General features: G+C 39.3%; 1 protein-coding gene across 2 annotated transcripts in view; it reads right to left on the bottom strand.

Moving 5' to 3' along the window:
* Positions 1-15896, bottom strand: part of LOC144960241 (NXPE family member 4-like) — a 384922-nt gene that overhangs the window by 62930 nt on the left and 306096 nt on the right. The window lies entirely within an intron of this gene.

Raw genomic sequence — 15896 nt, 5'->3', positions numbered from 1 at the left:
TAATAATAATAATAAGAAGAAGAAGAAGAGGAATAGGAAGATGGTGTCCTTCTTTCTGGTGGCAGTGTCGTAGGGTGATATCGTTGAGGGCGCCAAATAAAAGAAGGGGGGTGGGGGGATGTCCACGACTTTAACGTTATTGGTCGTGCGTATTTCCGCTACGTAAAGAAGGAATTGTTTCAAAAAGCGAACCCCTTCGGACAGGGCTCGGCACTTTAGTGCAAAACAGTTTTTTTACTCGTGGCATGGCGTATTTGATTTTTGGCAGTATAGTTCTTGAACGTGGCTTTATCGGTTCCAATGGTGGCAGTGTCGTAGAGGGATAGCGGTATCTATTTGTAGGACGCATTTCCGCTATGGAGAGTAATAATTTTAAAAGTAAAGAGCTCGGACAAAGGCGCCAGGGCCGTTCCGTCGGTGCTCATTTATTTTGTTATATTTTAAAAAAAAAATAATAAGAGGAATAGAAAGATGGTGTCCTTCTTTCTGGTGGCAGTGTCGTATGGTGATATCGTTGAGGGCGCCAAATGAAGGAAGGGGGTTGGGGGGGGGGGGGTGTGTCAGCGTCTTTAACGTCATTGGTCGTGCGCATTTCCGCTTCGTAAAGAAGGATGGCATGCCGGATTTGATTTCCGGCAGTATAGTTCTGGAACGCGATTTTTTCCGTTCCAATGGTGGCAGTGTCGTAGACTGATAGCGGTATCTATTTGTAGGACGCATTTCCGCTATGGAGAGTAATAATTTTAAATATAATGAGCTCGGACAAGAGTCGCCAGAGCCGTTCCGTCGGTGCTCATTCATTTTGTTATATTTATTATAATAAAAAATAAGAAGAAGAAGAAGAGGAATAGGAAGATGGTGTCTTTCTTTCCTTTGCAGTGTCGTTGGGTGATATCGTTGAGGGCGCCAAATGAAGGAAGGGGTTTGGGGGGGGTGTCAGCGTCTTTAACGTCATTGGTCGTGCGCATTTCCGCTTCGTAAAGAAGGATGGCATGCCGGATTTGATTTCCGGCAGTATAGTTCTGGAACGCGATTTTTTCCGTTCCAATGGTGGCAGTGTCGTAGACGGATAGCGGTATCTATTTGTAGGACGCATTTCCGCTATGGAGAGTAATAATTTTAAATATAATGAGCTCGGACAAGAGTCTCCAGAGCCGTTCCGTCGGTGCTCATTCAATTTGTTATATTTATTATAATAATAATAAGAAGAAGAGGAATAGGAAGATGGTGTCTTTCTTTCTGGTGGCAGTGTCGTAGGGTGATATCGTTGAGGGCGCCAAATGAAGGAAGGGGGATGGGGGATGTCCACGACTTAAACGTTATTGGTCGTGCGTTTTTCCGCTACGTAAAGAAGGAATTGTTTCAAAAAGCGAACCTCTTCGGACAGGGCTCGGACACTTTAGTGCAAAACAGTTTTTTTACTCGTGGCATGGCGTATTGATTTTCGGCAGTATAGTTCTTAAACGTGGCTTTATCGGTTCCAATGGTGGCAGTGTCGTAGAGGGATAGCGGTATCTATTTGTAGGACGTATTTCCGCTATGGAGAGTAATAATTTTGAAAATAAAGAGCTCGGACAAAGTCGCCAGAGCCGTTCCGTCGGTGCTCATTCATTTTGTTATATTTATTATAATAATAACAAGAAGAAGAAGAGGAATAGGAAGATGGTGTCTTTCTTTCTGGTGGCAGTGTCGTTGGGTGATATCGTTGAGGGCGCCAAATGAAGGAAGGGGTTTGGGGGGGGGGGGTGTCAGCGTCTTTAACGTCATTGGTCGTGCGCATTTCCGCTTCGTAAAGAAGGATGGCATGCCGGATTTGATTTCCGGCAGTATAGTTCTGGAACGCGATTTTTTCCGTTCCAATGGTGGCAGTGTCGTAGACGGATAGCGGTATCTATTTGTAGGACGCATTTCCGCTATGGAGAGTAATAATTTTAAATATAATGAGCTCGGACAAGAGTCTCCAGAGCCGTTCCGTCGGTGCTCATTCAATTTGTTATATTTATTATAATAATAATAAGAAGAAGAGGAATAGGAAGATGGTGTCTTTCTTTCTGGTGGCAGTGTCGTAGGGTGATATCGTTGAGGGCGCCAAATGAAGGAAGGGGGATGGGGGGATGTCCACGACTTAAACGTTATTGGTCGTGCGTTTTTCCGCTACGTAAAGAAGGAATTGTTTCAAAAAGCGAACCTCTTCGGACAGGGCTCGGACACTTTAGTGCAAAACAGTTTTTTTTACTCGTGGCATGGCGTATTTGATTTTCGGCAGTATAGTTCTTAAACGTGGCTTTATCGGTTCCAATGGTGGCAGTGTCGTAGAGGGATAGCGGTATCTATTTGTAGGACGTATTTCCGCTATGGAGAGTAATAATTTTGAAAATAAAGAGCTCGGACAAAGTCGCCAGAGCCGTTCCGTCGGTGCTCATTCATTTTGTTATATTTATTATAATAATAACAAGAAGAAGAAGAGGAATAGGAAGATGGTGTCTTTCTTTCTGGTGGCAGTGTCGTATGGTGATATCGTTGAGGGCGCCAAATGAAGGAAGGGGTTTGGGGGGGGGGGGTGTCAGCGTCTTTAACGTCATTGGTCGTGCGCATTTCCGCTTCGTAAAGAAGGATGGCATGCCGGATTTGATTTCCGGCAGTATAGTTCTGGAACGCGATTTTTTCCGTTCCAATGGTGGCAGTGTCGTAGACGGATAGCGGTATCTATTTGTAGGACGCATTTCCGCTATGGAGAGTAATAATTTTAAATATAATGAGCTCGGACAAGAGTCGCCAGAGCCGTTCCGTCGGTGCTCATTCATTTGTTATATTTATTATAATAATAACAAGAAGAAGAGGAATAGGAAGATGGTGTCTTTCTTTCTGGTGGCAGTGTCGTAGGGTGATATCGTTGAGGGCGCCAAATGAAGGAAGGGGGATGGGGGGATGTCACGACTAAACGTTATTGGTCGTGCGTTTTCCGCTACGTAAAGAAGGAATTGTTTCAAAAAGCGAACCTCTTCGGACAGGCTCGGACACTTTAGTGCAAACAGTTTTTACTCTGGCATGGCGATTTGATTTCGGCAGTATAGTTCTTAAACGTGGTTTATCGGTTCCAATGGTGGCAGTGTCGTAGAGGGATAGCGGTATCTATTTGTAGGACGTATTTCCGCTATGGAGAGTAATAATTTTGAAATAAAGAGCTCGGACAAAGTCCCAGAGCCGTTCCGTCGGTGCTCATTCATTTTGTTATATTTATTATAATAATAACAAGAAGAAGAAGAGGAATAGGAAGATGGTGTCTTTCTTTCTGGTGGCAGTGTCGTATGGTGATATCGTTGAGGGCGCCAAATGAAGGAAGGGGTTTGGGGGGGGGGGGTGTCAGCGTCTTTAACGTCATTGGTCGTGCGCATTTCCGCTTCGTAAAGAAGGATGGCATGCCGGATTTGATTTCCGGCAGTATAGTTCTGGAACGCGATTTTTTCCGTTCCAATGGTGGCAGTGTCGTAGACGGATAGCGGTATCTATTTGTAGGACGCATTTCCGCTATGGAGAGTAATAATTTTAAATATAATGAGCTCGGACAAGAGTCGCCAGAGCCGTTCCGTCGGTGCTCATTCATTTTGTTATATTTATTATAATAATAACAAGAAGAAGAGAGGAATAGGAAGATGGTGTCTTTCTTTCTGGTGGCAGTGTCGTAGGGTGATATCGTTGAGGGCGCCAAATGAAGGAAGGGGATGGGGGGGGGATGTCACGTCTTAAACGTCATTGGTCGTGCGCATTTCCGCTTCGTAAAGAAGGAATGGCATGACGGATTTGATTTCGGCAGTATAGTTCTGAACGCGGTTTTTCGTTCCAATGGTGGCAGTGTCGTAGACGGATAGCGGTATCTATTTGTAGGAGCATTTCCGCTATGGAGAGTAATAATTTTAAATATAATGAGCTCGGACAAAAGTCGCCAGAGCCGTTCCGTCGGTGCTCATTCATTTTGTTATATTTATTATAATAATAACAAGAAGAAGAGAGGAATAGGAAGATGGTGTCTTTCTTTCTGGTGGCAGTGTCGTAGGGTGATATCGTTGAGGGCGCCAAATGAAGGAAGGGGTTGGGGGGGGGGGTGTCAGCGTCTTTAACGTCATTGGTCGTGCGCATTTCCGCTTCGTAAAGAAGGATGGCATGCCGGATTTGATTTCCGGCAGTATAGTTCTGGAACCGTTTTTTCCGTTCCAATGGTGGCAGTGTCGTAGACGGATAGCGGTATCTATTTTAGGACGCATTTCCGCTATGGAGAGTAATAATTTAAATATAATGAGCTCGGACAAGAGTCGCCAGAGCCGTTCCGTCGGTGCTCATTCATTTTGTTATATTTATTATAATAATAAAAAGAAGAAGAGGAATAGGAAGATGGTGTCTTCTTTCTGGTGGCAGTGTCGTAGGGTGATATCGTTGAGGGCGCAAATGAAGGAAGGGGGGGGGGGGGGGGTGTGTCACGTCTTTAACGTCATTGTCGTGCGCATTTCCGCTTCGTAAGAGGATGGCATGACGGATTTGATTTCCGGCAGTATAGTTCTGGAACGCGGTTTTTTCCGTTCCAATGGTGGCAGTGTCGTAGACGGATAGCGGTATCTATTTGTAGGACGCATTTCCGCTATGGAGAGTAATAATTTTAAATATAATGAGCTCGGACAAGAGTCTCCAGAGCCGTTCCGTCGGTGCTCGTTCATTTTGTTATATTTATTATAATAATAACAAGAAGAAGATGAGGAATAGGAAGATGGTGTCTTTCTTTCTGGTGGCAGTGTCGTAGGGTGATATCGTTGAGGGCGCCAAATGAAGGAAGGGGGGATGCGGGGGGGGGGGGGGGGTTGTCAACGTGTTTAACGTCATTAGTCGTGCGCATTTCAGCTTCGTAAAGCAGGATGGCATGCTGGATTTGATTTCCGGCAGTATAGTTCTGGAACCTGGCATTGTCCGTTCCAATGTGGCAGTGTCGTAGAGGGATAGCGATATCTATTTGTAGGACGCATTTCCGCTATGGAGAGTAATAATTTTAAATATAATGAGCTCGGACAAGAGTCTCCAGAGCCGTTCCGTCGGTGCTCATTCATTTTGTTATATTTATTATAATAATAATAAGAATAAGAAGAAGAGGAATAGGAAGATGGTGTCTTTCTTTCTGGTGGCAGTGTCGTAGGGTGATATCGTTGAGGGCGCAAAATGAAGGAAGGGGGTTGGGGGGATGTCCACGACTTTAACGTTATTGGTCGTGCGTATTTCCGCTACGTAAAGAAGGAATTGTTTCAAAAAGCGATCCCCCTCGGACAGGGCTCTGACACTTTAGTGCAAAACAGTTTTTTTACTCGTGGCATGGCGGATTTGACTTCCGTCAGTATATTTTTTGAACGTGGCTTTGTCGGTTCCAATGGTGGCAATGTCGTAGAGGGATAGCGGTATCTATTTATAGGACGCATTTCTGCTATGGAGAGTAATAATTTTAAAAATAAAGTGCTCGGACAAAGTCGCCAGAGCCGATGGGATCTCAATATAACGCGGGGACCCATCGTATTCATTATTATTACAGACGAGTAGAGGGAACGCTAAAGCATGACAAAGAATTTCATTAATAAAAGTCTCTCCCATTCTGGTGTGTGTGTGTGTGTGTGTGTGTGTGTGTGTGTGTGTGTGTATGTGTGTGTGTGTGTGTGTGTGTGTTATTTCTTATTCATTGATACTAATGGGGACAGTACCCTGGTTACCGGGTTAGGGTTAGGGTTAGGGTTAGGGTTAGGGTTAGGGGCAAGATTAACACTCTCTTTACCAACTACAGGGAACTCGTCACATTCATTGCGATGCACCCAACAACTTTCTCAACTCATTCTTTTTGTTTCTCATAAATTTGAAGAAAATGTTTATATTATAGCCATAAAAACTTGACACTGTATTGTAGAGCTCATTTTGCTGAACAATATTGTGCACAGAATGTACTTGTTAAACTTCTGTTTTAGTAAGAAAAATCTATTTTTGTGTTGGGTGGATGAGACGATTCGGGGAAAATTCTGAAACTGGCCGGTAACGAGGGAGTTAAGATTTCAACAAGTGTGTATGAAAGGTGTCAGACAAAGCAAGAAAGAAAAGAAAATACAAGACAATAAAAACATCCCCAAAAATCACAAGTCTTCCTTGACTGCGAAGCAAACCTCAGACTTCCTGATTACCCATCAGACATGCTACAATAGGCTTCAACAGTCGAGACGTCACTTCCCTCGTAATGACGCATAGTTACTTAGTAACTGGTTCTAAACTAACGGGTCAATGGCGGACACCCTTATGAAATACTTCTACGACGAGCATTATATTGCATCCAGAGAAGAAAAACATTATAAATCTGATCATGTTTTGGCTTTTATACATTCCGATCACATGACACGTGATCTAGCCAGCTAGAAGAATAAATAGTACCAATTCTCATAGTTTAGAACCAAACTGCTTGTTGCTGGCGGACGTGACATCTGACTATCGGATTCTATTACACCACTGAGTTTACAGATAGTTGAGAATAATTTTAATTCCTATATTCTTCACAAGTGTACACGCTTCACGCTGTGAATCCTTCTCGTTGCGTCAAACAACACATACATTGAACACAGCGGACAAGTACGGAGGTATTTGATTTCTCCATTAAATAATAGTCTTCAACAGTCATAACGTCACTTCCTTCCTAATGACGCATGGTAACTTAGTAACACTGGCTCTAAACTATCGGGACAATGGCGAACTCCCGTATGAAATATTTCTCCGGTGAGCATAAAGGTTATTCAGAGGGGAAAAAAAACACATAAATTTGATAATGTTTTGACTTTTACACATTCTGATCACAAGGCATATCAAATGTTCTGGCCAGCATGAAGTATAAAAAGTAATGATTTTCTATGTTTAGAACCAAGATGGCCGCCTTTGCCATGCAGTGTGACATCAGACTATTGAATCGTATTAAATAATAGTCTTCAACAGTCGTAACGTCACTTCCTTCCTAATGTCGCATGGTAACTTAGTAACACTGCCTCTAAACTATCGGAACAATGGCGGACGCCCGTATGAAATATTCCTCCGGCGAGCGTATCCAGAGGAAAAAAACACATAAATTTGATCATGTTTTGACTTTTACACATTCTGATCGCAAGGCATATGAAAATGGAATGAAAAGTTCTAGCCAGCATGAAGAATAAAAAGTAATGATTTTCTTTGTTTAGAACCAAGATGGCCGCCGTTGCTGGGCGGCGTGACATCACACTACTGAATCCTATTGAGAAACTAGAAAGCAGGCACGGGTGTAGGATAACGAAAAAAAGAGCTTTTATCTCACGCAATATCCACTAAACATGCTCAAAATGCCTTACAATGGGTCCAAGGCCAACTGCAACATTTAACATGTAGGACATCTTACAATTTTTTCGGACAGGGACAATGCTGGTAACGGCCAGGTACTCATTTTTCACTTGAGTACGGTGAGAGAATGTGGGTAAAGAGCCTTCTCCAAGGACTCAACTATGCGCTGAACGAGGCTCGACCCCAGGACCTTGCGATCCAAAAGCGAGTGTCACACCACAAGACATAGCCGCACAAGACCTGAACAAGTGTGTAACCATGCATCGATAACACACTGTTTATAGTCACCTGGAACAACTAAAAATACGTCTAACTTCTACGTCATGGTACAAGACCGAACGGCCAGAGATCAGGTGGTTGCTAGTTCAGTTAAGTAAGTAAGTAATAAAAAAAGTGTATATGAATGGTACCTGACGAAGCAAGAAAGAAAATCATGGGGAAAAAAACATCCCAAAATATCAGTCTTCCTCGAATTTGGATCGAACCCCTCAAATCCTCTGTCTAACGATCAAATGTGCTATCAGTACACCACCATCATGTGTTGTGTGATGCAAGCTAGGGTTCACAGCGTAACACGCTTGCCTTTGTGAAGAATATGTGACCCTCAGTCTCAAAACGGTATTACGTCGGGATGATTCAGAGCCCCAAAAAGTGAATTTAGAGATAGATAGATGAGAAATTGGAGCTTAGAAGTTTTTGCAATGCAAGAAATAGTCTTTATACTCCACCAGAACGTACAGAAATTAATCCCAAGTTGGATATTTGTGGCTAGGAATTCAATTTCCCTTACCGATGGATCCCGACATAATACCGCTTCGATACGGTGGGTCACATATAGGAAATAAAACTAATTTTATAATTAAGACCATTACAATATATTATATATTAAGACTTAAGACTTATTGTAAATAAACACATTCCGATTTGGCAGATTTTTTTTCATAATAAAAGGAGACCAAGATATCATAACTGAAAATGATTAAGTCGTATCAATCAAAATCTAATCAAAATTGAAATAGAGAGATTCAATGCCAGGGTTATTCAGAAGAAAAACAATTCCAGAAACGTCGATGGAACTTAAAAACTTCATTGAAAGTTGTTTTAAATTTTGTACTCGTGTTGTAATATATAAAAAGGTTCGTGGTTATGTTTATACCTTGGAATACTAAAGCAGTTTGTACCAAGAATTCGTAAATATACACAATGATTTGCCTTGAATTTATATAAAGAAACTCTTCATACGTCTGCATGGCCACGTTAAATATCAAAGTCGGCAGATAGCAAACGACAAACAGCACTGAGACAAGCAGGACAACTCTTGTAGCTTTCGTCTCCTTGTTTGTAGAAGAGTCCGTCTTCTCCTTGCTCTGAGAGTTCTTCCCCTTTGATGATGAAGAGGCGCTGCTGCGTCTCCATTTTAAACTTTTCATCAGAGTTGTGGCAATTATTATAGAACAAATACAAACAATTGAATATACGGACACTCTAAGCCACATGTCCAAAGGAAGAAGTATATCGGAGATCCTTTTGACGTCATCTGTATAAGCAATAAGGAGCATAGTCGTATTTCCAAAAACATTGCGCCATTCTAAAGAGTACGCGGAATATGACGCAAGTTGAGTGCCGGCCCCGCAGAGAACCAAGATAAATAAAATAAGTTTAACTCTAGCCGGTATCAATAAAAATTTGACTTTAACTGGTAAAGCTACGCAAAGGCATCGTTCTATAGCCATGAAGCCTGTCACAAGCATGCTGATTGCCGTGAACATCAAATTTGGGGTAAAAACCACCAGTTCAGTGACGTCATAAAGATGAATAAAAATATCTCTAAACAGTCTCTTTATTGCATTGATTGTCGAAATTCCGTAAAGTAAAAGAGTCACACAGCATCCGAAATCAGATAGAGTCAAAACGAAAAACGAAATATTAATAGACTCCTTAAATCCCATTTTAGTAAAAATGATCATATTCATGGAATTCTTCACACATCCAATGGTTCCCGCTATTATTTCAAATATATACGAAAATATTTTGAAGCAGAGGAAGAATATAACAAGGTGTCTATTCAGTGGTGTGTCGTGATTTTCTTCATTTCTGATGGAAACCGAATAGTTTAAAGTGTTTCTTGCATCCATTTCGACAACTTGAATTTCCTACCCCTAAAACAAAGAAATGGTAAAGGGGGATGATTAAGACATTAGTTGTTTTCCTTCAGAGATATTTGGCCCTTGGAGCCGGAGATCATCCCGGTTTCAATGACGTGAATCGGATATAACAATTGCTTGATATCATTTTGATAAGACGGTAGTCAATTGCAAAATACTTTCCGCCAAATCTGACAGTTAACTACCCAATCACTGCTGGGCGGACAGGGGGGGTTTGACCACATTTAGTGGATTTTGCGCTATATAAAAGCTCAATTGTGACCCATCGTCTCAAAACTGTAATATGTCGGAACGGAACGAACCAGATACTTAAAAAGCCGGATTTAATTTTAAACTGATCAAAAAATATAAATTGTTAGCATTAGCACCCTAAAATATGGTATCCATTCTCCTCAATAAAACATACAAATTCAACACAAGTCTGATATGTCTGGCTATAGATTCAATTTTCAATATCTGAACCAACCCGACTTAATACCGTTTTGAGACGAAAGGTCACAAATTGTAAAGGGGAACGATTATCTTTCATTAAAAATTTGATCAAATCAGAAAAGAAAAGATCGTCCACAACTTTGGACGATGTGGCATTTTTTACCCTCTCCTTACCAACTTTGGGGGAGGGGGGGATGTGGCCGAGTGGTTAAGGCATTGTACTGTGACCCGGAATGACCAGGGTTTAAGCCCCGCTTCAGGCACTTTCGTTTTTTTTCCTTGAGCAAGATTATTAACCCCCAATTTGCTCACTTGGACAACATGGGTGATTCCTGTTGACATCAGACATCTTGTTTGATGAGTTATCTATATTCCTTCTTGGAATGCCTAGGCGACGATATCTTATGATGTCGTGGCGGAAAAGGCATAATTATTTTTTACCAACCATAGGAAAATCGTCACATTCGTTACGATCAAACCAGCACTTTTATCATTCAGATTTCTTTTATAACTCATACAATTTAAAGAAAAAAGTTTTATTATAAAAAGCTATAAAAACGTGACAAGATGTTGTAGAGTTCATTTTGCTGATAATCAATATTATGCTTAAAGTGTATTAGTTTCTTTTCAGTTTGAGTAAGAAAAACTGTTTTTTTTGTGTTAGGTGGGTGTGAAATGTTGAGAATAATTCTGAAAATGGCTGGTAAGGAAAGGGTTAAGGGAAAGAAAAAAAATCAGAGGCAGCAGACATTGACCTGAAACTAAAACTTTTAATATTGCCGAGAAAACCAAACGTAAACTTGCACGGAAATCAATAATTGAGCATCAGCTGTGTTCCTTCAAAACCAATTGCCCCGTGGAGGTGGAGAATATCCGGCTTCAATAGCGTGAAACGAATAATAAAAATTGCTTGCTATCACTTGGATAAGACGCTAGTCTATTGCAAAATACTTTCAGCCAAATCTAACAGAATTAGATTCCCATTCACTGCTGGGTGGACAGGGGATTTAGATAAAATAGTGAATGCTCCCCGGATCGTTCAGTGGTCCTTTGTGTGTGAGGCGAGTGCTCGATCGGGACCTTCGTGTAATGATATGAGTCAGTTCATGGCATGATCAGTCCGAAGGTTAAAATTCTGAATTTGTATTTTTATTTGCATTTCCTGAAAGAATGTTTTTTCCAGAGCATTTTCATCTTTATTTGAAGTAAATCAGGTGAAGTTTCATGAAGTTATGGTCAGATGTATGGGAAAGGTATCCAGCAACTTTTCTCAAATTTTATACTATTTCAACTTGACCAGCTCTAAAAATATTTAGAAGTGAAATTGAGCTTTGGTATTTCCCGAAGATGTACAAAAAAGGTTGATTTAATCAATTATGACAAGAACTCATTATTGATCTTTAAAAAATGACCTTCTAACTAAACTTGGCAACATCTCAGTTCAAACCTTTTCACCAACCGACTGATTATGTCATTCAATATAACATGTTACCATTTTATTCGAATTTAAACAACTGTTAATCGCCATTATAGCATCCTGCCACGGGTTTGGATTTATTAAATAAGTTATTTTTTATCGATAGTGATAATTTTATAAAATGTTTAGTTCGTCATCAAAACGTGTCAGAAAGTTCCATCTGAGAAATTCCTATTTTCGTCACACTAATCGGTGTTGAGCATGACCAAAAGACTGTCGAATAAATACATTCATTACCAAACGATATTGAAGTACTTTGAAACAGTCCAAATCCAACGGATTTTAACACTATTTTACCTTTACAAAACCAATGTTTTGATTGAGTTTACTCTGAGATTCAGTTTGCATAATATAATATTCTCTATTGTTGATTCGAGAACGCTGACCAATCTTTTGTTTTGAAGATTGTCTTATAATGTTATTAGTAGTCGTCGGATTCCGTCTGTTCTTTTCTTGATTCTATTTCACATTTTAGCCTATGAAGGTATGAAGAATTTAATTTTGAATTAAAAAATCAGTTTCCGAAACACAAAATAAAGACAAAAAGTTCATTTTTATCTACATTTTCTCAGTATCGACATATTTAGATTAAGCGTCTAGATTGCCAATAAGTACTTGTTAAGCCCTTCAGTAGTGATATCAATTTTCTCCCATCCTTAGTGCCTGGTACCCAAAAGCGCCCATATTTTGTGTGTTTTCATTTCGTTGAACTATAGACTTTTCAACCGTTTTATGGAATAAACACATAGATAACCACGCCTCTCGGACATTCGTCATAATGTAAACAATGGCAGTGATTGATAAACATTGCAAACTAACACAGGTTTTACTATCGATGGCACCCGTCTAAACAAAATAACCACTGTTCTGCTGCCTGATCAACAGAACCAACATTGAAAACTACGTGGAAACTTAAACGTTTATAACGTGATCGAGAAAATCGTGTGACAACTAGTCACCCATTTGGGGGTGTATAAAAACAATAACAAAGGGAGGTCGATTTCATTCACGTCATTGTTTATAAAGAACCAACTGTGTTTGTCCGAGCACATGTGAAGGTGTGTCACAAATTCGATGTTTTGATTGGTCAAAAATCTACTGGTTAAATGCGGAGCACGATGAAAATCAGGATAAATTTAAAGTACAGTTATTAGATGTTGAACGTTGAGATGTTTCTTGTAAATGTGTTGCAGTTGTGATAGACAGATTGTGTTGTTGTCTTTGGGGTCAGTCCTTAGCCATCGTTAATTTATAGCCTGACACTGACCGTAGACATCGTTAACTTATAGCCTGACACTGACCGTAGCCATCGTTAACTTATAGCCTGATACTGACCGTAGACATCGTTAACTTATAGCCTGACACTAACCGTAGACGTCTTTAACTTATAGCCTGACTCTGACCGTAGCCATCGTTAACTTATCTGTCGTCGTAAGGAAAAAGACCGTATATGCATCAGACGGCTTTTTGCATGAGAGCCAAAAACATTTCACGTACGTACTGGCTTGGTTCGTAAAGATTTGGCGATATATTTTTCATAAAAATGCACAATAATGAATTCCCTATTCATCTATACAATAAAATATTTTAAACATTTGATTACTCTAGCTAAAATGCCCAAAACAGACTTTTTCGTTTTAATTTGACAGAGATTCCGTGCCGTGGACTGATGGAAAAAGACCGTATAAGACAATTCTGTGTTTTAATTTATGTATTGGCCGGGACATTGTTGATCTCTGGCAAATAAACCCTCAGGTTTTTGGAGCAATAATATAAAATGATTGGCGTGTTCAGTGGAAAAGATATTACTACAGATATTAGAAGAAAAGATGAGTAGCAGAAGGAATTCAGACATATTCTTTTGCGGCATCTTTTCATTGAAGAATTTACCAATTAAAATTAAAATAGTGTTAAACAGGGCATACAATTCATTCTTTTCGAGCAAACAGTAAATGACTAATTATTAAAATTGAAAACATGCTTAATTGTTATCAAAATAATAGATATCAATATGATATGATCAGTAGGCAAGGGGGGTTGTGGTGGTTAAAAAGATACGAATATACAATAAATGTTTACTGTTCTTGAGAGGCAAATCGTAAAACTGAACATATCCTTCAATAATACTGAAATAAATAACAATGTGGAATTGAACGAAAGCTTCGATTTGATAAACGAAAACAGATAATTGGACGTTTCAGATTTACCTTTTATAAAAAAAAACAGGATAAATGAAACTCTACCGACGAATGAGATAATATAGCTTGTAGTGTTTCATTCATCCATTTTTGTTGATAAAGGAGGATTCACGAAACGTTCACATTATCTGTTTTCGTTTAACAAATTGAAGCTTGCATTCAATTTCACGTTGCTATTTATTTCTTTGAAGTTCGAACAGCAACATTTACATTACTCAATAACATGTTAACATTAACACTTCTAGTCCAATCATAATCATCATTGTGGTTTAAAATGCGACAATGAATAATTGCTACGTGAATTCTCGGATATCTTTATTTCGCTAGAAAGGTTTTATTTTCTAAAAATCAATTGCAAATGTTTTGAGATAATTTGTCATATTTCTGTTATATTTTTGATTTATTTATGCAGGTTCTATCAGCTTGCCCCGGCATGATCTAAAACGCTTTTCTTACAGACATTTCACACTTAGATAATGAAATTCGTTGTGAGAGTTTTGTAGTGCAACATCCCAGATCCCCTTAGAAAATCAGTCTCCATCATATCCCTATGTCCTGCTTTATTTATTGTGTAGAGACTGTCGAGAAATCCATTTACTGATATCTTAAATATCTAACTCCAGAATTCTAAACTTCGAATTTTAAATTGTGCATGAGCTTTATATAGCGCAATATGCACTAAATGTGCTCAAAGCGCTTTACAAGGTGTCCCTGGTCAACTGCAACATTTAACATGTAGGACGGGACATGCCGCTTGTTAGGCGATATTACAATTTTTCAGACAAAGGCAAAGCTATTACGGCCAGGTACTCATTTTACACCTGAGTACGGTGAGATAAAGTGGGTAAAGAGCCTTTTCCAAGGACTCAACTAGGCGCCGAGCGCGAGGCTCGAACCCAGGACCTTACGATCCGAAAGCGAGTGTCATACCACAAGACCACATAGCCGCACATGCATTCTTTTTAAATATTCAAAGTCACATAAATGTTCATCCGCTTCATTTGTGTTTCAACTGTGGAATGTCCAGAGACAGCAGTCTTGAAAGTTTGTCCTGGTTTGAAATATTTAATCCGAATCATAATACAGCGACAGTCTGGACAGTTATGAAATCAAACATTGAGAATAGCAAATCTTTCATTAGAGACTACAAGTTGCTGTTTTAATTTGTACCTTTCGTGGTAAAACAAATTACTTTTATTAAATCTACACTGAACATTTCATTTCCACTTTCTATATTCGATTGGAATTTATTATGAGCTATTGTGTATCTCACACTCGTATTTAAAAATAAAGATGCAAAACTCGCATCCTTCATTCCTTAATTTTGTCACAGCCATCTATATTTTCGTTTTTACGTATTGATTTGTTGTAGAGGCTGAAAGACTTCCGATTACTCAGTTGTCTCATAATCCAAACAAACACTGGTTAATGAAAATTTGGAGGGAAGTTACGGTCTATATGACGAATGTTTACGATTTTAGTGGGTGATTGAAAGCATATGGATTAGGAGCTTTCCCACGTCAATCATTACTAGGGTTGAACTATGATTTCTTCGTTTTCAGAAAACCTAGAATTTGTAATTATCGTGTCATTGTCACTTTTATCACCACGAGTTATCAGATAGGACATTCCGCACAACGAAAATTTCTATAAAACCTTTCTTTTTTCTCAAAATGATGATTTTACAATATAATACAATGACATGTAAATGTTTTAAATTAAAATAAGGAACACGGAACGGATCACGTAAAACTGTCGCAGGTTTTAAAACTTCTGGTGGATATGCGCTTTTTCCCTCATCTATTTGGTGCAAATAAAGAACATTCTCATTCATCTTAACACAAAGAAAGGATGCGTCCTGTTAAAACGATTAAGAATTTCTTAATCAACACGTTGCACGCTTCATTCGGATTTCAATGCATTAACGAGTAAAATTATTCAGACTGAGAAGCGATCTAAGAAAAAAATATATCTAGTTGACCCAATAGTTAAAGTATATAAAAAGCTCGTTTAGCACAAAACATATGAAGGCAATAGCAAGAACTGACAGATTTTGTGTTTGAGTGAAATAAATCTATTTTTGTATAGAGTTGGGTGTGAAGTTTTGGGGAAAATCCGGAAAATGGATGGTAAGGAGAGAATTAAAAGGGCACATGAAACAGGAAAAGAAATATTTTATAAAATACACCTGTACATACAAGATATGGTGGCAAAATACTCTAAAGAAGGGACTAACGTATTTATTTATAGTCT

The sequence above is a fragment of the Berghia stephanieae genome, chromosome 15, assembly GCF_034508935.2.
Source record: "Berghia stephanieae isolate SIO BIC M18660-M18661 chromosome 15, UCSD_Bste_1.3, whole genome shotgun sequence".
Taxonomy (NCBI): domain Eukaryota; kingdom Metazoa; phylum Mollusca; class Gastropoda; order Nudibranchia; family Aeolidiidae; genus Berghia; species Berghia stephanieae.
Note: the sequence above shows the minus strand (reverse complement) of the source record. Positions and strands in the feature narration are given on the sequence as shown.